The following is a 26,854-nucleotide window of genomic DNA, read 5'->3' as shown; positions in this document are numbered from 1 at the left end:
TTAACCCAAGGTGCCAAGCCAGGCATCGAACTTGCGTCCCAGTGCTCCTGAGGTGCCGCCAATCCCGTTGCGCCACAGCGGGAACTCCTGATCCATTTTTTCGAACACGCTTTCACCAAAATGTCCCACGCTTCCTCACGTTCTTCCTTACTGCAGTGAGTAATAAACCCAACTTGTTGAACTGCAGGTATGTTCCGGGGAGGGGGGGGGGGCGGTTCTTTGGCTAAAGGGCACTGACAGCAGCATCCTTGATCTCTTCCCGCTAGATGCCAGTAGCACCTCCACCCTCCCAGCCTTGACAGCCAAAGCCGTCCCTCCATATTGCCACATGTCCCCTGGGGGGCTCAGGTATGAAGTATTTGAGCAGCTAGGGGTCTTCGTCTGAGGCTTGTGTTCTTTCAGAAGTGGTTGGATCAGTGTCTCAGGCTGCGAAGCCTCCGGTCTGTCTCAGGGTCTCTGTCCCATGAGCTCTTTGAGAGGCTATGTCAAGGCTAAGTGACCTTAGGTACCAAAATCCAGATGTGAAGTGTTTGGGCCCCACCCCTCTCCATCCCTGGCTATAAAAAATATGCCAGTTCAGAAAGGCAGTGACATGTGGAGAGTGGGGAGTCATGTGATTGGTTGCAAACCCCACAGGGATTCATAGCGAGCCCGGCTTCCTTGTCTACACCACGAAGCATAGGCGGTCTGCTTCCTTTAGAATCTCTGTCTTGCCCTTTGTTCTGGGGGGTCACGGGGTCTCCTTTGCCACTGTTTGTAGAGATCGGATTCTAGGGAGGTGACACCAGCCCCAGAGTGGAGACCCCTGTCTCTCAGGATGGATGTTGCTCAGATGGATGTTAGGGTCCGTCTCCTCTCAGCCCTTATTCATACCCAGGACTACCAGTTCACACCCAGTACACATGGGTTTTGGAGCCTAGTGGACCCTATTTCGGAGCCTAGAACTCCCAAGTCCTGGTTGGATGGTAGGGGGATCTAGCTTTTTGGATCATCTTTCTAAACCTCAACTCGATGAGGTTTTTTGTTTGTTTGTTTTGTATTTTTGCCTTTTCTAGGGCCGCTCCCCTGGCATATGGAGGTTCCCAGGCTAGGGGTCCAATCGGAGCTGTAGCCACCGGCCTACGCCAGAGCCGCAGCAACACGGGATCTGAGCCGTGTTTGCGACCTACACCACATCTCACAGCAGTGCCGGATCCTTAACCCACTGAGCGAGGCCAGGGATCGAACCCGCAACCTCATGGTTCCTAGCTGGATTCATTAACCACTGCGCCACAACGGGAACTCCTCGCTGAGGTTTTACAAGATCCTTCTGAATCAGCAGGACAACATACAGTCCACATACCTACACTCCCCTGATTTCAGCCCTTTCCCCTAATCACACCTTCACTTCTGAAAGCAGAATGCAAGGGGCGTGGGAGGGACTCAATCCAGGTAAATGCCATCTCTGGCCAGGGGCCAGTGTGGGTCTGAGCCTGCCTCAGTTGTAATGTAGGAGCAATGTGCATATGTCATTTACCATACATGTGTGCTGGGTTCAAGAAAGAGCAAACGCTCTCCAGAAATTGCATCTCCATCTCTATGAAACCCACAATTTTACTTCAGGGGTTCTCTTGAGAACAGACGTAATAGGCTGTATACCATGGGGCAAGGGTGCACGGTGAGAAAAAGAACAACATTGTTCCTCTTATGAAAACTGTAAATCTGCTTATAAGAGAGACAGGTTCATGCAGTCATGCAAGAGGCAGGTTCTGAGCTCCAGAGAAAGGCTTTGGGGGAGGGTGCAGAGGCTCCATAAATCAAAGAAGCTGTCAAAGAAATTTAACAGATAGTTCGAACTAAATAAGAGTGAAAAGAAAACTTCCCAAATTTGCGGATGCAGCAAAGCATTGCTTACAGAGAAGGAAGTTTAAAAGGCCTCTGGGGAGTTCCTGTTGTGGTGGCTCAGTGGAAATGAACCCGACTAGTATCCATGAGGGTGTGGGTTCAATCGCTGGCCTCAATCAGCAGGTTAAGAATCCAGCATTGCCAAGAGTTGTGGTGTAGGTCGCAGACGTGGCTCGGATCTCACTTTGCTGTGGCTGTGGTGTAGGCTGGCGGCTGCAGCTCCAATTCGACCCCTAGCCTGGGAACTTCCATATGCCACAAGTGCAACCCTAAAAAGCAAAAGAAGGGGGGGGATTATTTTGGTTTCTGCCTTGCTCTTTCTTGTATCATGTGCTCTAGAGGAAGCCAACCACTGTGGGAGGATGCTCAAGCAGCCTCTTGGGAAGATACATGTACCACAGAACTGAGACAGCCCAGCCAAAAGCCAGTACTGACTCATCAGCCGTGGGAGCAATCCAACTTGGAAGTGGGAGCTTCCAGCCCCACTCCAGCCTTCAGATGATTGCAAACCAAGAGACCCAAAGCCAGAACCATGCCACTAAGCTGCTCCTGAGTTCCTGCCTTTCCAAAACTGTGTGAGATAATGAATGCTTACCATTGGTTTACGCTGCTAAATTTGGGGGTAACGTGTGGTGTTTCCGAGCCATTTGAGAGTCTCTGTCCAGGGTTCCAGGGTTCCAGGTTTCTGTGCTTTTTGTGACCTGTGTCCATACTTGGCTGTTTTGAGCATTCTGTATTTCATATTTTGGGGGCACTCTGGTCTCTTTAGGTTCTCTCTCTAGGTTTTAGATCTCTGAACTTTTTTGGTTTTTTGTTTGTTTGTTTGTTTGTTTGCTTTTTAGGGACACACCCACAGCATATAGAAATTCCCAGGCTAGGAGTCAAATTGAAGCTGCAGATGCCGACCTATGCTAGGGCTCTGAGCCGTGTCTGTGACCTACACCACAGCTCACAGCAACGCTGGATCCTTAACCCACTGAGCAATGCCAGGGATTGAATGAACTATTTAAAGACCTATGTCTGGAGTTCCCACTGTGGCACAGTGGGATTGTGGTGTCTCTGGAGTGCTGGGACTCCAGCACAGTGGGTTAAAGATCTGATGTTGCTACAGTTGTGGCTTAGGTCAAGACTGCACCTCAGATCTGATCCCCCGCCCAGGAACTTCATGTGCCCTGGGGTAGCAAAAAAAAAAAAAAAAAAAAAAAGAGAGAGAGAGAGAGATCTGGGAGTTCCTATAGTGGCTCAGCAGAAACGAATCTGACTAGGAACCATGAGGTTGCAGGTTCAATCCCTGGCCTCACTCAGTGGGTGAAGGATCCGTCATTGCCCTGAGCTGTGGTGTAGGCCACAGAGGCAGCTTGGATTGGTCTGGTGTTGCTATGGCTGTGGTGTAGGCTGGCAGCTGTAACTCCGATTAGACCCCTAGCCTGGGAACCTCCATATGCTGCAGGTGTGGCCCTAAAAAGACAAAAGATGAAAAAAAAATCTATGTCCAAAATTATGGGAATTCTGGGCTCTTTTTCTGTTCATGCCTAGAATGTGACCATAGCTATTAACATGCCCTTTCATCCCAGGGAATGATGTCTCTAAAATATTTAGTTACTTGGGTCCAGGATTGGAAGCCCCTGAGAACCCCTGCAGCCTGTGCTCTGGGTATGAGGGCATTGAGGTGCTCAGGAGTCTGCATCTCAAGTGTCACAGCCATGGATTCTTTGCAGGACTGTGCACAGGTTTTGTTTGTTCTTTGAGGCAGATGGATTTTTTTTTTTTTGTCTTTTTGCCTTTTCTAGGGCCGCTTCTGTGGCATATGGAGGTTCCCAGGCTAGGGGTCGAATCAGAGCCGTAGCCACTGGCCTACACCAGAGCCATAGCAACTCGGGATCCGAGCCGCGTCTGCAACCTACACCACAACTCACAGCAACACTGGATCCTTCACCCACTGAGCGAGGCCAGGGACCGAACCCACAACCTCATGGTTCCTAGTCAGATTCGTTAACCACTGTGCCATGACGGGAACTCCCAAGGCAGATGGATTTTTAAGTTCTAGAAAGCGACATCACCGAGGTGACGGAGTCCGCATCCAGGGCATTGGGTGTCAGAGCAGTTTGGGCCACTACTTTGCTGGATAGGAAGTCTCTGTGGTGTAGGAGAGTCCATTCCAGATGTTGATAATGCTGATATCAAGGGCGGGGGGAATCTACGTCTCAGGGTTTCTGCTCTCTAAACTCTTTAAGGGTGTTGTAAGATTCCTGTGGTGTTTATAGATTTAGGTCCCAAGTGTGTGGGGTCCCTGACATGCCTGTGGCTGTATGTTGCAATATACAAGGTCTAGAGTTCCCATCGTGGCGCAGTGGTTAACGAATCCGACTAGGAACCATGAGGTTGCGGGTTCGGTCCCTGCCCTTGCTCAGTGGGTTAACGATCCGGCATTGCCGTGAGCTGTGGTGTAGGTTGCAGACGCGGCTCGGATCCTGCGTTGCTGTGGCTCTGGCGTAGGCCAGTGGCTACAGCTCCGATTTGACCCCTAGCCTGGGAACCTCCATATGCCGCAGGAGCGGCCCAAAGAAATAGCAAAAAGACAAAAAAAGAAAAAAAAATACAAGGTCTCTGTGCATGGGTGTAGGTACCAGGGCAGGGGTCCCTGAGCTCTTTGAGTGTGTGTCTGAGATTATGAGGTCTCTCTGACCTTGGGTGTTTGGGTGTTTTTTTTCCCAGGATGAGAGCTCTGATCTCCTTGTGAGCGTGTGTGCCTATGTGCGAGCTCTCTGATCTGTTTGCAGTACATGTACTAAGATATGAGGTCTCTGAGCTCTTGATGGGTGTATTTACCTGATCATTATATTCTTTTGTTTTGTGTTTAGGGCCACACCCGCGGCATATGGAGGTTCCCAGTCTAGGGGTTGAATTGGAGCTGTAGCCACCAGCCTATGCCACAGCCACAGCAAAGCAGGATCCGTGCCGCATCTGCGACTTACACCACAGCTCACGGCAATGCTGGATCTTTAACCCACTGAGCGAGGCCAGGGATCAAACCCACGTCCTTGTGGATGCTAGTCACGTTCGTTAGAGGCTGAGCCATGACAGGAACTCCATGATACTTTTTTCTTTGTATGTCCCAGGGAATGAGGTCTCTGATCAGTGGGGTTTTTTTTTGGGGGGTTGTATAATTCGGGGTTCTCAAATATGTTTGTGGCTGTATGACCTGTGACGCAGGTCTCTGATCTTTTTGGGTGTGTATCTGCCATGGTGTGAAGTCGCTGAGCTCTTTGTCGTTACATATCCCAAGGTGGGAGATCTCTGAAGTGTTGGGTGGTTTATTTCGCAGAACATCAGGTCTCCGATCTGTTTTTGTTTTTTTCTGTCTTTTTTTTTTTTTTTGCCATTTCTTGGGCCGCTCCCGTGGCATATGGAGGTTCCCAGGCTAGGGGTCGAATCGGAGCTGTAGCTGCCAGCCTGCGCCACAGCCACAGCAACGCATTATCTGAGCCGTGTCTGCAACCTACACCACAGCTCTCGGCAACGCCGGATCCTCAACCCACTGAGCAAGGCCCGGGATCAAACCTGCAACCTCATGGTTCCTAGTCGGATTTGTTAACCACTGTGCCACGACGGGAACTCCTGTTTTTGTTTTTTTCTGATCTGTTTGTTGCTGTAGACTAGTATGCAAGTCTGTCTTCACTGGTGTATATCAAGGTCTGTTTGTGGGTGTATTTCCCAGGGTGTGAGGTCACTGATCTGTTGCTGGGTGTCTTAGAGTCAGAAGTCCCTGATCTGTTTTCCTGCGTAAGTTTCTGTAGGGAAGGTCTCTGATCTTTTCCGAACGTGTAGCAAGAGTTTGAGGTCTTTGGGAGTTCCCATCGTGGTTCAGTGGAAACGAATCTGACTAGCATCCATGAGGACGCGAGTTCCATCCCTGGCCTCGCTCAGGGGGTTTAAGGATCCGGCGTTGGCTTGAGCTGTGGTGTTGGTTGCAGATGCGGCTCAGATCTAGTGTGGCTGTGGCTGTGGCGCAGGCCGGCAGCTACAGCTCCGATTGGACCCCTAGTCTGGGAACCTCCATATGCCATGGGTGCAGCCCTACAAAAAAAAAAAAAAGTTTGAGGTCTTTCATCTCTTTATTGTTATAATTCCCAAGGGTGCTGACTTTCGGGTTAGTGGCTTTATGTCTGGAATTAGGTATTTGGATTGTTTGTGCAGTGTTGCAGGATGTGCGGTCTCCTATCTCTTTGTATGTGTGTTGGTCGCAGGTGTGAGCTTCTGTGGTATATTCACAAGAAGAGGAGGTCTCAGATATGTCTATGGGTGTCTGTCCCAGAATATCAGGTGACTGATTTGTTTGTGCATGTAGCTTCCAGAAATTGTGGCCGGTGATCTGCTCGTCACTATAATTACCAGTTGTGTGAGGTGTCTTTCATGGGGGTATGCCGAGAAAGTAAGGTCTCTGATGTGTTTGTGGGTTGTATGAACCCAGTTGTAAAGTTTTGTTTTGTTTGTGGGTGTATGTCTCAGTGTGTGAGGCCAGTGAGCTCTTTGGGGCAATAGGTCCCATGGTGTGAGGTCTCTGATCAGTTTGGGGGATTATTTACTGGTTTATGACCTTTCTAGGGTTATGACCTGTTTTTGAACCATACCCATGGTGCCAGACCAGGAATCAAACCTGAGCTTCCACAGCAACCTGAGCCACTGCAGTGGGATTTTTTTTTTTTTTTTTTTTAGTCTTTTCAGGGGTGCACCTGTGGCATATGGAGGTTCCCAGGCTAGGGGTCAAATTGGAGCTGCAGCTGCCGACACCACAGCCACAGCAATGCCAGATCCTTAACCCACTTGAGCGAGTCCAGGAATCAAACCCTCATCCTTGTGCATACTAGTCAGATTCTTAACCCACTGAGCTACAACGGGAACTCCTGCAGTGGGATTCTCAATCCACGGCACCACAGCGGGAAGTCCTCGGATGTGTTTCTGCTGATAATGAACTTTCTGCTTTCTTTGGTTTTACTTCTACCAGAATAGGAAGTCTCTAACCTATTTAGTTATGAACTTCCAGGATGTGAGGTTTCAAAGGACTCATTGTGTATGTCCCTTGGCTTGAGTCCTCTGATCTCTTGTGAGTACCTGTCCTGTGCTCTGAGCTCTCTGATCTCTTTGTGGTCTGTGAAACAAGATAATTGTTCTGTGATCTGTTTCTGGCTCTTTTTCCTAATGCGTCTGGTCTCGGACTTGCCCGTGGGTGTACACTGTAGGACTGAAGGTGTCTGACCTACTTGTGGGGGTCTCCGATTGCATGTGGTCTCCGATGTTTTCTCGAGTATATCCCATGATGTGTGTCTCCTGACCTGCTTGTTGGTATATTTCTCAGAGGGTGAGGTCTCTGATTTCTCTGAAGGCACAAACTGCAGGCTTTGAGGTCTATGGTCTCTTTGTGGTTACATGTCCAGGTTGTGAGGTCTCTAATCTGTTTGTTGTGGTGTATCCCAGGATGTGAGCTCTTTGATGTATGTATGTGTGTGTGTGTGTGTGTGTGTGTGTGTGTGTGTGTGTGTGTTTGAATGTGTATCTAATAGTGTGAAGATTTGGATCTGTTTTCCGGTAAATGAACCAGATTAAAAGGACTTTGATGTGTTTGAGGGTGTTTCTTCAGGACGTGAGCTCTCTGATCTGTTTCTGAACATGGGTCCTAGCATGGTGGCAATGCCCAATCCTTAACCCACGGTGCCAGGCTGGGGTTCAAACCTGTGTCCCAGCGCTCCAGAGACGCTGCCGATTCCATTGCACCACAGTGGGAACTCCAAGATCTCAGAGGTCTTTGCGGATGTACGTCCCAGGAGTGAGTTCCCTGAGCTGTTGGAGGGTATACGTCCGAGGGTGTTAGATCTCTGATGTTTTTGGTGTTAATTGCAAGCACGTGAGATTTCTTAAATTTTTTTTTTTTTTTTTTGCTTTTTTGTTTTAGGGCTGCATCGTGGCATTTGGAGTTTCCCAGTCTAGGAGTCTAATCAGAGCTACAGCTGCCAGTCACAGCCACAGCCACAGTAACGCCACATCTGAGCCACGTCTGCAACCTACACCACAGCTCACGGCAACACCGGAGATCCTTAACCCACTGAGCAAGGTCAGGGATCGAACCTGCAACCTCATGATTCCTAGTAGGATTTGTTTCTGCTGCACCACAACAGGAACTCTCGAGATTTCTGATCCGGATGCTCAATCGTAACAGGGTGAGAGGTTTATTGTGTGTTCAAGTATTTCTGTTCAATGTATGAGATTTCTGAGCTCTTTGTGGGTGTATGTCTCGGGGTTGAGGCCTCTGATCTGTCTGCAGGTATGTGTCCCATCTCCGTGGGAATATGCCCCAGGAGGTCAAGTGTCTTTAATTACTCTGGGAGTATTTCCCAGGATAGGAGGTCTCTAGCATGCTGTGGGTTCTGACTGCTGTGTTTTTTTTCTTTTTCTTTTTCTTTTAGGACCGCACCTGTAGCATATGGAAGTTCCCAGGCTAGGGGTCGGATCGGAGATATAGCTGCCAGTCTGCACCACAGCCACAGCCACGGGGGATCCGAGCCGCATCTGCAACCTACACCACAGCTCACAGCAACACCAGATCCTTAACCCACTGAGCGAGGCCAGGGATCGAACCTGCGTCCTTGTGGATACTAGTCAGGTTCCTTTCCGCTGAGCCGCGATGGGAACTCCTGACTGCCGGGTTTGTGGTCTCTCAGCCATTTTTGGTTGTACTTCACGGATGAAGGCTCCAATTCGTTGGTGTGCCTATCACAGTATGCGAAGTTGTTTTTCGTTTTTGCTCTGTGTCCTTTGCTTGTTAGTCAAGAGGGCGAGGTCTCTCTCTTTGTGGGTATGTGTCTCAATTTGTGAGGCCTCAGACCTGTTTGTGCGTGTATGTCCCACAGTGTATGTCTCTCTGTTCTCTTCAGGTCTGTGTGTCTGATCACTTTCTAGATGTGTGACTCCGGAGGAGGGATGTGAGCTATTTCCGGTGTATGTTCCAGGATTTTAGGCCTCTGAGCTTTTTGGGGGAGTGTGTTTTGTGATGTGAGGTCTCTAATTGTTTGCGCTTATCTCTCTGCTCTGCCAGCCTAAGGCCTCCTAAAGATGCCCACATCTTAATCCTTGGAAACTGAAGATGTGACCTTACATATTAAAAAGTACTTGGGGAGTTCCCGTCGTGGCTCAGTGGTTAATGAATCTGACTAGAAACCATGAGGTTGCAGGTTTGATCCCTGGCCTTGCTCAGTGGGTTAAGGATCTGGTGTTGCCATGAGCTGTGGTGTAGGTTGCAGACGCGGCTCGGATCCTGCGTGCTGTGGCTGTGGTGTAGGCTGGTGGCTACAGCTCCAATTCGACCCCTAGCCTGGGAACCTCCATATGCTACGGGAGCGGCCCAAGAAATGGTAAAAAGACAAAAAAAAAAAAAAAAAAAAATCTGGCAAAAAAAAAAAAAAGTACTTGGGAGTTCCCGTTGGGGCTCAACAGGAATGAACCCGACTGGTATCCATGAAGACACATGTTCAATCCCTGGCCTCGCTCAGGGAGTCGAGGATCCGGTGTTGCCATGAGCTGTGGTGTAGGTTGCAGATGTGGCTCAGATCTGGCGTTGTTGTGGCTGAGGTATAGGCTGGCAGCTGTAGCTCCGATTCGACCCCTAGCCTGGGAACTTACCTATACCTCGTGAGCGGCCCTAAAAAGACAACAATGACAAAATAAAAGGTACTTGGCAGATGTGACTACATTAACATCTTGATGTGGGGAGATTTTTCTTAGGTTTTCTCGGTGGATCCAGTGTCATCACAAAGGCCCTGATATGAGGGGGACAGGACGGTTATTGTCAGGAATGCAAAGTAATGACACGAACCAGATCAGAGACAGTGACCTGATGGCGGAGATGTTGGTAGGTTGTGTTCCAGCTTGTGAACTCCTTGAGCTGTTGATGGGAGTATGTCCTAGGATATGACATTTCTAATTGTTTGTATATATGTCTGTAGTCGGACAAACAACAGGTCCCAGCAAAGGGCATATGACCAGGGAACCCTAGTTGGGAGGAGGTGTGACAAAGAAACCAGAAATCAAAGAGATTTCTGGAGTTTCCGTCGTGGCTCAGCGGAAACGAATCCAAGTAGGAACCATGAGGTTGCAGGTTTGATCCCTGGCCCCGTTCAGTGGGTTAAGGATCCAGCATTGCTGTGAGCTGTGGTGTAGGTCACAGATGCAGCTCGGATCCTGTGTTGCTGTGGCTGTGGCTGGCAGCTGTAGCTCCGATTCGACCCCTAAGCCTGGGAACCTCCATATGCTCCAGGTGCAGCCCTAAAATGACAAAAGACAAAAAAGCAAAAGAGATTTCTTTATTATTTTTTTTATTTTTATGGCCGCACCTGCAGCAAATGGGGTAGAAATGAAGCTGCAGCTTGCCAGCCTGTGTCACAGCCACAGAAAAGTGGGATCCGAGCCACATCTGCAACCTACACTTCTGCTTGTGGCAGCAACACTGGGTCCTTAACCCACTGAGCGAGGCTGGGGATGAAACCCAAATCCTCACGGAGACTATGTCAGGTCCTTAACCCACTGAGCCACAATGGGAACTCTGAGAACGGAGAGATTTGGATGTGAAGCACTTAGGCCTTTATAGATGTAGGAAGGGTCCACGGACCAAGAATGCAGGCAGCTCCAGAAACTGGAAAAGTCAAGAAAATGGATTCTCCGTGGAGTCTCCAGAAGGAAGACAGCTCTGTTTACACCTGATTTTGTATTGTAAGACCCATTTTCAGGAGTTCCCATTGTGGCTCAGTGGAAACGAATCTGATTAGGAACCATGAGGTTGCGGGTTCGATTCCTGGCCTCACTCAGTGGGTTAAGGATCTGGCTTTGCCATGAGCTGTGGTGTAGGTCGCAGACGCAGCTCGGATCCTGCGGATCCTGGGTTGCTGTGGCTGTGGTGTAGGCCAGCAGCTGTAGCTCTGATTCAACCCCTAGCCTGGGAACCTCCATATGCCATGGGTGCGGCCCTAAAAAGACAAAAGACACACATACACACACAAAATAAGACCCATTTTCAGGTTTCTGAGCCACACAAATATAATATAATGTAGAAATACGTGTTTTTCATGACACTAAGATTGTGGTGATTTGTTAGAACAGCAATAAGAAACGAAACACAAGAGTTCTCGCTGTGGCACAGCAGGTTAAGGATCCAACGTTGTCTCTGCCGTGGCTCGAGTTCAATCCCTGGCCTGACACAGTGGGTTAAGGATCCAGCACTGCCACAGCTGTGGTGTAGGTCACAGCTGTGGCTCGGATACAGTCCCTGGCCTGGGAACACTTATGTGCTGTGGGTGTGGTAAAAAAGAAAGAAATGAAATACAGTGTCCTGGGGAGTTCCCCATGTGGCTCAGTGGTAATGGACCCAACTAGTATCCATGAGGATACAGGTTCGATCCCTGCCTCGCTTAGTGGGTTGAGGATCTGGCATTGCCATGAATGAACTGTGGTGTAGGCTGCAGACGCAGCTCACATCTGGCATTGTTGTGGCTGTGGTGTACGCCGGGAGCTGTAGCTCTGATTCGACCCCTAGCATGGGAACTTCATATGCCATAGGCGTAGCCCTAAAAAGAAAAAAAAAAAAAGAAATACAGCGTCCCGGGTTGGGCTGTCTCTATCTGGCTGTCTGTCCATCTGAGGACGTGAACCCCACTGTGTTTGTGAGTGCATGTCTCTGATGGTGGCGGTCTCTGATCTGTGTGTGGGCGTGTGAACCAGGGGCGAGACGTCTCTGTTTGAGAGTGTGTGTCCCTCTAAAATCGTGGGCTCTGAGGTTTTCGTGGGTGTCTGTCTGTCTCAGGACCTGTGGGCTCTGGCTTGTCTGTGAGTCCACAGGTTCTGGGACATGAAGTCAGTCCACTGATGTTGTGTGTTTGTCTGGGAGACCTCTGAGGTGTGTGTGAGTTATGTCTAGGTTGGTAAGTCTTGGATGTTTCACAGGCTTTTTTTTTTGGGTTTTTTTTTTTTTTGGCTTTTTGGGGCGCACCCACGGCATATGGAGGTTCCCAGGCTAGGGGTCCAATCGGAGCTGTAGCCACCGGCCTTCGCCGCAGCCACAGCAATGTGGGATCTGAGCCGCATCTGTGACCCACACCACAGCTCCCGGCAATGCCAGATCCTTCACCCACTGAGCGAGGCCAGGGAATAGAACCTGTGTCCTCATGGATGCCAGTCAGATTCATTTCTGCTGAGCCACGATGGGAACTCCTAGGTGTGAGGTGTGAAGCTCATTATGAATGTATTTCACATGGCTTGAGGTCTCTGATCTTTTGGTGGGTCTGAGTCCCAAGATAGGAGCCCTCTAAACTCTTTGTGGATACTTTGTGAAGAGGTCAGGTGTAGAGTCAGCTTCAAGGCATGTTTCCTAGAATGTGAGATCCCTTCCTTGTGTGTGGGTGGGTGTTGCCAGACTCGAAATCTCTGATCTCTTTGCAGGGTATGTTTCGGGGTGTGAGGTCTTTCTTCTGCGTGTGGGTATATTTCTCAGATGAGGTCTCTCTTCTGTTTTTGCTTTTCTGTCACAGGATTTGAATTTCTGATCTCTCTGTGTATGTTTGTCCAAGAAGCGAGGGGTCTTCCATTTGGGGTTATATGTCCCCATTTGTGAGGCCCCAACCCTGTTTGTGGGCAGATGACACAGAACGTGTGCCTCACTTCTTTTTTTGGATGTACGGCCAAGGGTGGGAGGCTCTCCAATGTCTTTGGGATTGTAGGGCACAGAATGTGAGGGCTGTGAGCTGATTGTGGCTATACATATCAGGATGGGATTTTTTTTTTTTTGTCATTTTGCCTTTTCTAGGGCCGCTTCCACAGCATGTGGAGGTTCCCAGGCTAGGGGTCCAATCGGAGCTGTAGCCGCCGGCCTACACCAGAGCCACAGCAACGCCAGATCCAAGCCACGTCTGTGACCTACACTACAGCTCATGGCAACACCGGATCCTTAACCCACTGAGCGAGGCCAGGGACCGAACCCGCAACCTCATGGTTCTTAGTCGGATTCTTTAACCACCACGCCACGACGGGAACTCCAGGATGGGATGTTTTAAATTGCTTGGGGTGGTATAGCTGGGGTTGGTGGAATAAAAGTCTCCAAAAAATATCCATGTCCTAATCTCTAGGAGAAGTTGAAAAGGCCTTTGTAAGAGTTCCCGCCGTGGCTCAGTGGAAACAAACCTGATTCGCATCCATGAGGATGCAGGTTCGATCCCTGGCCTCACTCAGTGGGTGAAGTATCTGGCATTGCTGTGAGCTGTGGTGTAGGCCACAGACATGGCTCGGATTTGGGGTGCCTGTGGCTGTGGTGTAGGCCGGCACCTATAGCGCTGATTCGACCCCTAGCCCAGGAACCTCTACATACCGCAGGTGCAGCCCTAAAAAGAGAAAAAGAAAAAAGAATGTATACATATGGGTAGGACTCAGTCACTTTGCTGTACAACAGAAATTGACATAACATTGTAAATCAAAACTATACTTTAAAAAAAGAGGTCCTTTGTAGATGCGATTGGAGTTCCCTGGTGGCTCAGTAGGTTAAGGATCTGGTTTATCACTGCTATGGCTTGGGTTGCTGCTGTGGCGCAGGTTCAGCCCATGGCCCTGGAAGTTCCATACGCTGCAGGTGTGGCCAAAAGAAAAACGTCCTTTGTAGTTGTGATTAAGCAAATCACCTTGAGATGGAGGAGATTATCCTGAATTTTTCAGGTGAGCAGAGTGTAATGACAAAAGTCCTTGCAGAAGGCAGGATAGTCAAAGAAGCAGATGTGATGACCAAAATAGAGATCAGAAAGAGATGTGAGGAGTTCCCGTTGTGGCGCAGTGGTTAACGAATCCGACTAGGAACCATGAGGTTGCGGGTTCGGTCCCTGCCCTTGCTCAGTGGGTTAACGATCTGGCGTTGCCGTGAACTGTGGTGTAGGTTGCAGACACGGCTCGGATCCTGAGTTGCTGTGGCTCTGGCGTAGGCCGGTGGCTACAGCTCCGATTCAACCCCTAGCCTGGGAACCTCCATATGCCGCGGGAGCGGCCCAAGAAATAGCAACAACAACAACAACAAAACAACAACAACAACAAAAAAAAAAAAAAAGAGATGTGAGAGCGAAACACTGCCAGTTTTGAAGATGGAGGAAGGGGCCAGGAGCTAAGGATTGCAGGCAGCTTTAGAAACTGGAAAAGACAGAGTTCCCATCATGGCTCAGGGGTTAACGAATCTGACTAGGAACCATTGAGGTTGTGGGTTCGATCCCTGACCTCGCTCAGTGGGTGAAGGATCCAGCGTTGCCGTGAGCTGTGGTGTAGGTCGCAGACACAGCTTGGATCTGGCGTTGCTGTGGCTGTGGTGTAGGCTGGTGGCTGCATCTCCGATTAGACCCCTAGACTGGGAACCTCCATGTGCTCCAGGAAAGACAGAAAGACAAAAAAAAAAAAAAAAGAAACTGGAAAAGGCAAAAAAACATTTTCTCCCCTTGAGCCTCTAGGAGCAACGCAGCTCTGCCAACAACTTGAGATTAGCCCTTTAAAACCCAGTTTTGGCTTCTGATCTGTGGAAAAGTAAGAGAATACATTTGTGTTGTTTTATGACACTGAGATTGTGCCTTGTTACGGCGGTGATGGGAAATGAGCATGGTGGCCTGGGCTGTGATGCCCCTATCTGGCCATTCGTGCCCATCCCGGGATGTAAACGCCACAATGTATGAGTGTGTGCCTGCTGGTGAGGGTCTCCCATCTATGTGTGGGTGTATGGACCCTGTTGAGAGGTCTTTGAATGTTTGGGTGGGTGGGTGTCCTAGAGCTCGTCATCTTCTAGCTGTTTGTGGGGTTCTGTCCCCACACATTTTCTGTGCGTGTCCCAGGATGCGAGGTGTTTGAGTGGATTGGGGGCATTCTAGTATGTGCATTCTACTAAGTGAGGTCTCTGCGAGGTTTGTGGGTTGCATTCCAGGTTGTGAGGTCTTTGATCTGTTTGGGGGATATAGGAAGTTTCTTTCTTTTTCTTTCTTTTGCTTTTTGGGCCATACCTGCAGCCTATGGAGGTTCCCAGGCTAGGGGTCAAATCAGAGCTGCAGCTGCCAGCCTACACCACAGCCACTGCCACACCAGATCCAAGCCACATCTGCAAGTGACCCACACCGCAGCTCATGGCAACGCCGGATCCCCAACCCACTGATCGAGGCCAGGGATCAAACCCGAATCCTCATGGATACTAGCTGGATTCATTTCCACTGTGCCACGAAGGGACCTCCTAGGTTTCTGATTGGTTTGATCATATACCAGGATGTTAGGTCTCTGATTTATTTCGGTGTGTATGTCCAGGCTGTGTGGGGTTTCTGAGCTCTTTGTGGCTGTGGGTCCCTTGACTTGAGGCCTCTGATCTGGTCGCTGGTGAATGTCTTAGCACGTGAGCTGTCTGATCTGTTAATGGATCTGTGTTGCAAGATGTCAGGTCTCTGATCTGTTTCTGGTGTCGTCTTCACCCGCAAGGGCTCTGACTTGATTGTCGTTGTGCGTTGCAGGATTTGAGATCGCTGATCTATGTGTGGGTCTCAGGTGCCTCTGGGCTTCGCATTGTTTGTGGAATATATCCCAGGATGTGGACTTCCTGGTTGGTTTGTGATAGAGGACCCAGGGCTTGGGGTTTCCGATCTGTTTGTGGGTATATGTTGCAGAGTTTGAAGTCTGTGGGGGTTTTATGGCTTCACGTGCAGTGTGTGAGGTCTTGAATCTGTTTGTGGATGCTTATCCCAGGATTTCAGCTCCCTGATCTACTGGATGGAGTATGTCCTGTGGTGCGAGGCCTCTGAACTGTTTGTGTTTGAGGTCTCCGATCTGTTTGTGACTCCACTTCCAGGTTGTGATGTCTGAAGTCTCTTTGTTGGCATGTGTCTCAAGATGTGACTGCCCTCATGTATTTGTGGGTAGCATCTGATGGTGTCAACTATCTGATGTCTTCACTGGCCAGTGAATCAGAGTGGGAAGTTTCTTTTTTTTTTTTTTTGTCTTTTGTCTTTTTAGGGCTATGCCACAGCATATGGCAGTCCCCAGGCTAGGGGTCCAATTGGAGCTGCAGCCATCGGCCTACGCCAGAGCCACAGCAACTCGGGATCCAAGCCGCATCGGTGACCAACCCCACAGCTCACGGCAACGCCGGATCCTTCACCCACTGAGCGAGGCCAGGGATCGAACCCCGCAACCTCATGATTCCTAGTCGGATTCGTTTCTACTGCGCCACGATGGGAACTCCAGAGTGGGAAGTTTCTGATCTGCGTGAGGAGGTTCTCCTGAGGTCTGGGTTCTCTGGTCCATGTGCTTTCGACCCGCCTCAGGGAGTGTTCGGTCTCTGAACTCTCTGTGGGTGTTTACCCCAAGGATGTGCGTTCCCAGTTGTCAGATCTCTGGGGTTTAGGGAGGATACTTCCAAGCTCCCGAGATTTCTGCTCTGGTTGCTGATATATGTGTGTATCTGGGTCTATGTATTCGTATCTTTGTCTGGATCTATATATTTATCTGATCTGAAGGTGTCTATGTTCAGGCTGTGAGGTTAATGAACTCTCAGTGCGTCCTTTCCCTTTGTTTGAAACCTCTGACCTGTTTGGAAAGATGTCCCGGAATATAAGCTCTCTGATTTTTTTTTTTTTGGCCCCCTCTGGCACATGGAGTTCCCGGGCCAGGGATCAGATCCAAGCCGCAGGTGCAAGCTGGGTCTGGCCGGGGGGTGGAGTTTGCATCCTGGCGCTGCAGAGACACTTGTCGATCCTGTTATGCCACAGCGGAAACTCCTTTCTGACCTTTTGGGGGGGGGTGTGTTGGAAGATCTCAAGTCTATGATTGGTCTCCAGCTCTTCTTCTGTCCTAGCCTGTGAGGTCTCTGACTTGATGGTGGGTATGTGTTGCAGGATTTGAGGTCTCCGATTTGTTTGTGGGAATCTAGCTCAGGTAGTGAGGGCTCTGATCTGTTCGTGGATGTTTGTTTGGAGTTTCATGTTGCAAGATTTTTTTTTTTTTTATCTCCTCCACAGACTGCGGAAGTTCCCGGGCCAGGGAACCCGAGCCACAGCAGAGACACCATCAGATCTTTTCACCTCTAGGCCATCAGGGAACTTGATATTGCATGATTTGAGAGCTGTGATTGCTTTCATTTTTAAAATTTATTTTATTTTATGTTTTGTTTTTTTTTTAGGGCCACACCTATGGCATATAGAAGTTCCCAGGCTAGGGACTGAATTGGAGCTGCAGCTGCTGGCCTATGCCACAGTCACAGCCATGCCAGATCCTGAACCCAATGAGTGAGGCCAGGGATGGAACCTACATCCTCATGGATACTAGTCGGGTTCGTAACCCACTTAGCCATGATGGGAACTCTGAGTGATCTCTTTTTTTAAAAAATAATTCAATGAATTTTATTATATTTATAGTTGAATGACCATGATGTGATCTCTTTTTGGCGGTATTTCTCCCATAAGCTCTCTGATCTGTTTGTGAGTGTTTATCAGTGTGTGAGTGCCCCATCTCTTTGTGTGGGTTCATCAAGGGTGTGAGGTCCATTCAGTCTGCTGCTACATGTCCAAGTTTGTGGATTATGACCCGTTTGTGGGTTTATGTCTAAGAAGATGTTTCTGTCTGCAATTTGTGTCTGTGTGTCTCCCAGCTGGTGAGTTTAATGCCAAGTAATTGAGGACTCTGAGCATTTGGCGGGGGTAGGTGTTCTTTTTTTTTTTTTTTTTGTCTTTTTAGGGCTGCACCCCAGGCATATGGAAGTTCCCAGGCTAGGGGTTGAATCAGAGCTGCAGCTGCAGCCACAGCCACAGCAATCCGGGATCTGAGCCACGTCTGCGACCTACACCACAGCTCACAGCAATGCCAGATCCTTAACCCACTGAGTGAAGCCAGGGATTGAACCCACGACCTCATGGTTCCTAACCACTGAGCCACAACGGGAACTCTGTAGGTGTTCTTTTTTTTTTTTTTTTGGGGGTTTTGATTTTTTTCCATTATAGCTGGTTTAGAGTGCTCTGTCAATTTTCTACTGTACAGCAAGGTGACCCAGTCACACATACATGTATACATTATTTTTTCTCACATTATCAGACTCCATCACAAGTGACCAGATAGAGTTCCCAGTGCTACACAGCAGGATCTCATGGCTTATCCATTACAAAGGCAGAGTCCCAGTCCATCCCACTCCCTCCCTCTCCCCCTTGGCAACCACCAGTCTGTTCTCCAAGTCCATGAGTTTCTCTTCTGTGGAGAGGTTCCTGTGTGCTATATATTAGATTCCACGTACAAGTGATATCATATGGTATTTGTCTTTCTCTTTCTGACTTAGGATGAGAGTCTCTAGTTCCATCCATGTTGCTGCAAATGGCATGATTGTGTTCTTTTTTGTTGTTGTTGTCAAATCTTTTTCTTTGCAGTTCTTAGCTAGCTGGGTATTCCACTGCACCACTGTTGATGTCATCTATGATGTCATGAGGGTGGCGGCCATCAAGATTGCATCCCACAGACTGAGCAGTCCCCAGCATCTCTTTAATGGTTCCAGAAAGCTCTCTAGCTAAAGAGCGGTGCCGCATCTGTCAGGCAATGTCGACAATCTCATCAAAAGTGATGTTTCCACTGTGCTTAATGTTTTTCCGCTTCTTTCTGTCTCTTGGCGGCTCCTTTAGAGCTTTGATGATCAGGGCAGAGGCAGAAGGTACCACCTCGATCTGGGCTTGTCTGTTCTGAATGGTCAGTTTCACTGTAATTCTCAGACCCTTCCAACCACCAGTTGCCTTGGCGATGTCATCACCAACCTTTTTTGGAGACAGACGCAAGGGGCCGATCCTGGGGGCCAGGGCAGATGTAGCACCGACTTCTCCACCGGTGCATCTCAGGTACACGACTTTGATCTCGGCCTGGTGGAGGTGGCTGGTGTCGGATGAACCCAGATTCGGGACGACTGAAGAAAGTTGCACCTTGGCGTCCTCCCGATTGTGTTCCTTTTTATGGCTGAGTCGTACGTACGTAGGTGTTCTCAAATGTGTGTCTCTCCGTTCTTTTTGGCTGTATGTTAGAGGGTGGGAGGTGTCTCATCTAATTGGAACTGTGAGACGCAGGGTGTGAGGTCTGTGAGCTGTTTGTGCATGTGTTTCTCTGGTGGCTGAAAAGCAGCCCCCCTAAGAGGTCCACTTGCTCATCCCTGGAACCTATGATTATGTTAATTTACCTGGAAAAGGGGGGCTTTGCAGGTATGATTAAGTTAAGCGTCCTGGGATTCCCTGGATCACCTGGGCCGGCCCGGTGTGATTGCAGGTGTCATGACATGGGGGAGGCACGAAGGCAAGAGTCAGAGAACGCTATGTAGCGACAGAAGCAGAGTCAGAAAAGGTGACTCACGACAGAAGCAGAGATCAAAGAGAGATGGAAAGATGAATACAGAGAGAGAGATTTGAAGATGAAACCCTGCTGACTTTGCAGACAGACGAGGGGGGTCACAAGCTAGGGAAAGGCAAGTGGCCAGTAGGAACTAGATTTTTTTTTTGTCTTTTTTTCTTTTTTTTTTTTTAAGGGCGACACTCACAGCATCTGGAGGTTCCCAGACTAGGGGTCCAATCAGAGCTATAGCTGCTGGCCTACACCACAGCCACAGCAATGCAGGATCCGAGCCGCGTCAGTGACCTACACTGCAGCTCACGGCAACACCAGATCCTTAACCCACGGAGCGAGGCCAGGGATTGAACTCGAGTCCTCATGGATACTAGTCAGGTTCATTAACCACTGAGCCTCAGCAGGAATTCCAGTAACTAGATTCTTCCTTAGGAACTCCAGAAGGAGGTCAGCTCTTGACTTTTACCCTGGGCCACTCCTTAGCCATCTTCTGATGCACAGAAATGTAAGAGAACAAATTTGTGTTTGTTTTATGGCAATAAGATTATGGTGGTTTGTTACAGCAGCAATTCCTGAGGAGATTAAAGGCCTGCGCTTTTAAGAAATGGAATAAGGAGTTCCAGCTGTGGCGCAGGGGGTTAGGGATCCAGCTTGTCTCTGTGGAGCCATAGGTTCTATCCCTGGCCCAGCACAGTGGGTTAAGGATCTGGTGGCAGCTGTGGCTAGAATTTGAACCTTGACTGGGGAACTTCCATGTGCCATGGGTGCAGCCAAAAAAAGAAAAAGGAAATGGAATAAATGGGGCCTTCTTTTCAGAAAGAAAGAAAGGGGGGAGTTCCCATTATGGCTCATGAGGTTAACAACTTGACTAATCTCCATGAGGACACAGGTTCGATCCCTGCTCAGTGGGTTAAGGATCTGGCGTTGCCGCGAGCAGTGGTGTAGGTTGCAGATGCGGCTCAGATCCTGCATTGCCGTGGCTGTGGTGTAGACCGGCAGCTGCAGCTCTGATTGCACCCCTACCCTGGGGACTGCCATATGCCCCAGGTGTGGCCCTAAAAAGCAAAAAAAAAAAAAAAAAGAAGAAGAAAGAAAGAAAGAATAAAAGAGAAAGAAAGGAGGGAGGGAGGGGGAGGGAGGGGAAAGAGAAATGATCACAGTGTCCCAAGCTGTCATGTCTCTCTCTGGCCTTCAGTGCACATCCCAGGCGTGAGCGCCACATTCTGTGAATGTGTGGGAGGTCTCTGATTTGTGCGCGGGTGTTGGAACCAAGATAGGAGGTCTCCGATCGCTTTGATGGTGTGTGTCCCAGAATGTGCGGTCCCAGCCATTTGCGGGTATATATCCTAGGAGAGGAGGTCTCTCTGATCCCTGGTCGGGTCCAGGTCCCAGGCTGTGAGTTCTCTGAACTGTTGGGGTGGAAGGATTCTGAACCCTTTGCGGGGACATTTCTCTGCGCTTGAAACCCCTGCTCTGTTTCTGGGTTTATGTCCCAGGATGTGAGAAGGCATCCCGATCGGTTCATGTGTCTTAGTCTCGGGACGTGCCGTCGCTGTTATGTTTGCTGGTGAGTGAAGCCAGGTCTATGTGCTGTGATGGGACTTCCCTCATCCGTGTGCGGCTACGTGTCCGATAGCGCGAGGGGCCTGATCTTTTCACTGGGAAATGAACAAGAGTGTGGAGTCTTTGATGTGTTTGATGGGAGTCACCCACGACTTGAGTTCTCTCATCTCTTTCTCAATGCACGTCGTAGGATTTCAGGGCTCTGATGTTTTGGGCATGCGCGCTGTTTGTGGTGTATATGTGTGTGTGTGTGTGTGTGTGTGTGTGTGTATGTATGTGTATATATATATTCATTCCAGGTTGTCAGATGGCTGATGTTTTATGGGAATATTTTAAGCTTTTTTTTTTTTTTTTTTTTTTTTTTGGCTTTTTAGGGCCGCACCTATGGCATATAAAGTTCCCAGGCTAGGGGTTGAATCGGAGCTGCAGCTGCCAGCCTACACCACAGCTCACAGCAATGCCGGATCCTGAACCCACCGAGCGAGGCCAGGGATTGAACCCGCATCCTCATGGATACTAGTTGGGTTCGTAAACACTGAGCCACAACGGGAACTCCATTTTAAACATTTTTTACTTGTTAGTTGGCATATATGCCACAAAGTGAGATTCTCATCTATTAAGGTCTATTGATATCGATATCTAGATAGATAGATAGGTAGGTAGATATGGATAGATATATTCAGGATATGAGATTTCTTTTCTTTTTTTCTTTTTCTTTTTTTTTTTTTTTGCTTCTTCGGGCTGCACTCAAGGAGGCATATGGAGGTTGCCAGGCTAGGGGTGGAATCAGAGCTACAGCTGCCAGCCTATACCATACCACAGCCACTCCAGATCTGAGCTGCATCTGTGACCTACACCACAGCTCACAGCAATGCCGGATCCTTAACCCACTGAGCGAGGCCAGAGATCAAACCCACAACCTCATGGTTCCTCGTCGGATTCGTTTCCGCCAAGCCACGACGGGAACTCCCCTGAGATATGAGATTTCTGAGCTGGTGCTCGGTGTTTATTTCAGAATGTGAGGCCTCTGGTATTTTTTTTCTTTTTTGCCTGCCCCACAGCATAGAGAAGCTCCAAGGGCCAGGGTTCAGATCCAAGCCACGGTTGGGACCTACGCAGCCGCTAGGGCAATGCCAGATCCTTAACACATTATGCCAGGCCAGGGATTGGACCTGCGTCCGGGTGCTGCAGAGACGCTGCCCATCCCCATTTCACCACGTGGGAACTCCAGGCCTCTGATCTCGTTGTAGGCGCCTGTCCCAGGTTGCCAGCTCTCCCATGGGTGTGTTTCCATGCCCCTGGGGACTGTCGCTGGTTTCTGAGACGTGCTCTGTGGGTGTGCCTCCCAGGATCTGAGCTCTCTGATCTTGAGTCTGTGCGCCCCCAGGATTCCTGGTGTCTGTCTGTATCTGGGGATGTTAACCAGCACACAAGGTCCACGTTGGTTGGCTGGTTCACATTGCAGAATTGGAGGTCTCTAGTGTGGCTTGGGTTATATTTCTCAGATCTGTTGGTGTGTGTGTGTCACACATGAGTGGGTCACCTCCTTGGGTGTGTTTGTAAAAAGGGTCTGTTCTTGGAGTTCCCATCATAGCGCAGTGGAAATGAATCCAACTAGGAACCATGAGGTTGCGGGTTCTATCCCCGACCTCACTCAGTGGGTTAAGGATCTGGCATTGCCGTGAGCTGTGGTGTAGGCCAGCAGCTACAGCTCCGATTGGATCCCTAGCCTGGGAACCTCCGTATGCCATGGGCACAGCCCTAAAAAGCAAAAAAAAAAAAGGGGGGGTCTATTCTTTTTGGTGGCCTCTGAAGCACATGGAAGTTTCTGGGCCAGGGATGAAACCCATGCCACAGCAGTGACCCAAGCTGTGGCAGTGACAATGCCAGGTCCTCAACCGGCTGAGCCACAAGAGAACCCCATAAGGTCTATTCTATTTGGGGTTATATGTCCCAGTTTGTGAGGTCTCTGATATATGTGTGTGTCTCTGATGTGTGTGTGTGAGAGAGAAAGAGAGAGAAAGAGAAAGAAAAAGAAACAATATGTGGGCTTTTTTCTACTCTGGATGTCCCAGAGTCAGAGGTCTGGTCTGTTAGGGGGTCCTAGCATGTGGCTCTCTGACCTCTTTGTGAGTGTCTATCATAGCATGTCAGGTTTGGGAGGAGTGTCCCAGAGAGTGAGTTCTTTTATATCCTTGTGGATTTAACTCTTAGAGTGTGAGGACTCTTAGCGGTATTTGCTGAATGTTCCAGAATGTGCAGCTCTGTCATCTTTTGCACGTACGTCCCTGGGGTGGATGGTCTCTCACCTCTTTGGACTCTGATCTCCCTGGAAGGTCTCCGCGGGACTTCCGATGTTAATTCCCTCAGCGTTTCGTGGGCATATGTCCCAGGATGTGAGGTTTCCTTTCGTTTTTCTGCAGGGCTATTCTGTTTGGGCAAATAACGGATCATCCAATATGTCCTCACCCCATGCCTGGAACGTGTTGATATGTTGTTTTACCTGGAAAAGGGGACTTGGAAGGTATGTATTCATAAGCGTGCTGAGACTGGAGATGACCTAGGAGGATCCAGTATAATCCTAATGGGCTTTGTGACTGAAAGAGGATCAGAGAAGATGGAGTGACTGTGTCTGGTGAGACAGGGAGGGCCATGTGAGGACAGCAGGAAAGTCACAAAAGACAATGTGCTGGCAGTTCCCATCGTGGTGCAGCAGAAACAAAACCAACTAGTATCCATGAAGATGCAGGTTCGATCCCTGGCCTCGCTCAGTGGGTTAAGGATCCAGCGTTGCCGTGAGCTGTGGTGTAGGTCGCAGATGCAACTGCAGCTCCGATTCGACACCCCCCCCCCCGCCCTCCGCCGCCCCGGCAGCCTGGAAACCTCCATACGCCACAGGTGCAGCCCTAAAAAGCAAAACAAAAATAGAAAACAGTGATATGATGGCAGAAGCCCAGGTCAGGGAGAGAGCAAGCGGTGGGAAGCTACAGTGCTTGAATCCTCTGACCTCTTTGTGGGCTGGGCCCCATGATGTCACGTCTGCCATCTGGTGTATTTTCTGGATGTGTTTTTCAGCATATGGAGTATTGAACTTGACTGTGGATGGATGTTGCAGGATTTGAAGTCTTTGTTTTGTTTTGTTTGCTCCAGGCTGTGAGGTCTCTAGTCTTTTTGTCAGTTTACGTCCGAAAACCCAAGCCCCCCTGATCTCTTTGCGGGTGTGCAAGGACCCATCTCTTTCTCTGTGGGATTTGCATGTTGTTGGTTTTTTTTTTTTTTTTGTCTTTTGTCTTTTGTCTTTCTTCAGGGCTGCACCCGCAGCATATGGAGGTTCCCAGGCTAGGGGTCCAATCAGAGCTACAGCTGTCGGCCTACACCATAGCTCACGGCAACGCCGGGTCCTTGACCCACTGAGCAAGGCCAGGGATCAAACCTCATGGATGCTAGTTGGGTTCATTAACCCCTGAGCCATGACAGGAACTCCTGATTTGCACGTTTGATCTGTTTGGTGTCGCTCCAAAGATGTGACGTCTCTGAGGTGTTTGTGCGTGTATTTCCTGATATGTGATTGTGGCAGAGCTGTTTGTGGGCATCTATTCCAGAATACCTCTCCCTCTCCACTTTGTGTGTACACCTTGCTGCTGGTGGGAGGTCTTTGATCTGTGTGCGCTGTTTTTTCAGAAATTCAGGGCTTTCGGTGTAGTCACCGAATGTGAGGTCTCTGATTTGTTTGTTGTATGTTCCAGGAAGCAAGGTTTGTGAATGGTGTGTGGATGCGTTTTGCAGGATTTCATATCTGTGATCTATCTGAGGGTGTGTTCCTGGGATACGAGGTTTCTGATCTGTTTCTGTGTGTATTTCGCAGCAGGTGAGGTCCGGGAACAGTTCTGCCACTGTTATGTCCCAGGGTATGATGGCTTCCTGTGTGTCATCCAGAGTTTGAGATCTCTGATTTGTTTCTTGCCCTGTGTTCTAAGATGTGAAATCCCAAACTGTTCACCGGTATGTGTCCAAGGCTGTGTGGTCTTTGATCTTTTTGTGGATGTGTTTCCCAGGATCTTTCTTTCTTTCTTTCTTTCTTTCTTTCTTTCTTTCTTTCTTTCTTTCTTCCTTCCTTCCTTCCTTCCTTCCTTCCTTCCTTCCTTCCTTCCTTCCTTCCTTCCTTCCTTCCTTCCTTCCTTTCTTTCTTTCTTTCTTTCTTTCTTTCTTTCTTTCTTTCTTTCTTTCTTTCTTTCCGCCGTATGTGTGGCATATGGAAGTTCCTGGGCTAGGGGTCGAATTGGTGCTACAGCTGCTAACCTACACCACAGCCACAGAAATTCAGGATCCAAGTTGAGACTGTGACCAATGCCATAGCTTGCAGCAATGCAGGATCCTTAACCCACTGAGTGAGGCCAGGGATTGAACGCGCATTTTCATGAACACTATGTCGGGTTCTTAACCCACTGAACCACAAGAACTCCATCCCAGGATTTTAAAATACATTTCCTAGAATGTGCCTCCCTCTGGGCTTTTCTTTTCTTTTCTTTTCTTTTTTTTTTTTTTTTTTTTTGGCTTTTTAGGGCCATACCCGCAACATACAGAGGTTCTCAGGCTAGGGGTCCAATTGGAGCTACAGATGCCAGCCTACACCACAGCCACAGCAACACGGGATCCAAACCGTGTCTGTGACCTACACCACAGGTCTTGGCAACGCCAGATCCTTAACCTACTGAGCAAGGCCAGGGATCGAACCCGCAACCTCATGGTTCCTAGTCGGATTCGTTTTTGCTGCGCCACAACGGGAACTCCACCTCTGGGCTTTTTCGACGTATATCCCAGGGTGGGCAGTATCTGATCCCTTTGCAGGTGTACATCTGTGGTGTATGTTCTCTGTCTGATATTTTGTGTCTTACGGACTGAGGTCTCTCCTATGTCCTCAGACGTGAGTTCTCTGACCTCTTTGGGGATTTATGTCCCAGGAAGAGAGGTCTTTCATCTAGTCCTGTGTGTATTTCCAGTTTGCAAAGACTATTACCCATCTGTGGGTGTACGCCCAAGGATGTGAAGTCTCTCATCTACTTGAAGGTGCATGTCCTGGGGCGTCACATTTGTTTGTGGTTGTACTTCAAGACATGAGATACCTGGAGTTCCCGCTGTGGCACAGCGGGTTAAGGATCTGATATTATCTGCACCGCAACTCAGGTTGCTGTGGAGGCACAGGTTTGATTCCCCGCCCAGTGCAGTGGGTTAAGGATCCAACATTGCCACAGCTGTGGTATAGGTTGAGGCTGTGGCTTAGATTCAGTCCCTGGCCTGGAAACTCTGTATGCCTTGGATGGGGCCATAAAAATAAAAATTAAAAAAAAAAAAAGATGAGTTCCCGTTGTGGTGCACCGGAAATGAATCCGACTAGGAACCATGAGGTTGCAGGATCAATCCCTGGCCTTGCTCAATGGGTTAAGGATCTGCAATTGCCGTGAGCTGTGGTGTGGGTCGCAGACGCAGCTTGGACCTGGCGTTGCTGTGGCTGTGGTGTAGGCCAGCAGCTACATCTCCAATTAGACCCCTGGCCTGGGAACCTCCATGTGCCGCAGGTGTAGCCCTAAAAAGACAAAAGGGTCTCTTCCTGTATGTCCATCACCAGTGTCTCATCTGACTGGGGCTCTGTGTCCCAGGTTACAAGGTTTTGACCTGTCTTGCTTTGTCCCAGCATCTGAGATCTCCGAGCCATTTGGTATTTTTATCTCAGGATTTGAGCCTCTGGTCTCTTTGTGGGTATGGGTCCCTGGTGCATTCTTTGGGTTGTTTCCCAGGATCTGTGTGCTCTGATCTGTGTACAGGTGTCCTGGATGCTTTTTCTCTGAAATGCTTATGAGCATATATCTTGGCGCATGTGGTGTTTGATCTTTTTGTGACTATGTCACAGGATGTGAGGTCTGTTCTCTCAGGGCGTGTATTTCCTAGAATTTGAATTCTCTGAGCTGTTTTCGTGTATATGATCCAGGGTGTGAGGTTCCTGATC

At 49.1% G+C, this 26,854-nt stretch overlaps 1 long non-coding RNA gene and 1 pseudogene across 1 annotated transcript in view; one reads left to right on the top strand and one right to left on the bottom strand.

Annotated features, from left to right (window-relative positions):
* The window catches only part of LOC146394579 (uncharacterized), a 36,174-nt gene that overhangs the window by 3,886 nt on the left and 5,434 nt on the right, over positions 1-26,854 (top strand). The window contains exon 2 of the long non-coding RNA XR_014835165.1: positions 23,274-23,374. This is a non-coding gene — a long non-coding RNA (uncharacterized LOC146394579). The remainder of the gene's footprint in view (positions 1-23,273; positions 23,375-26,854) is intronic.
* Positions 18,326-19,219, bottom strand: LOC110257674 (large ribosomal subunit protein uL11 pseudogene; annotated as a pseudogene).

This window comes from Sus scrofa, chromosome X, assembly GCF_054392235.1.
Source record: "Sus scrofa isolate SSC_HxYL_T2T_F1_AM1 chromosome X, Sscrofa_HxYL_maternal_Yorkshire_Landrace_v2.0, whole genome shotgun sequence".
Lineage (NCBI taxonomy): Eukaryota > Metazoa > Chordata > Mammalia > Artiodactyla > Suidae > Sus > Sus scrofa.
Note: the sequence above shows the minus strand (reverse complement) of the source record. Positions and strands in the feature narration are given on the sequence as shown.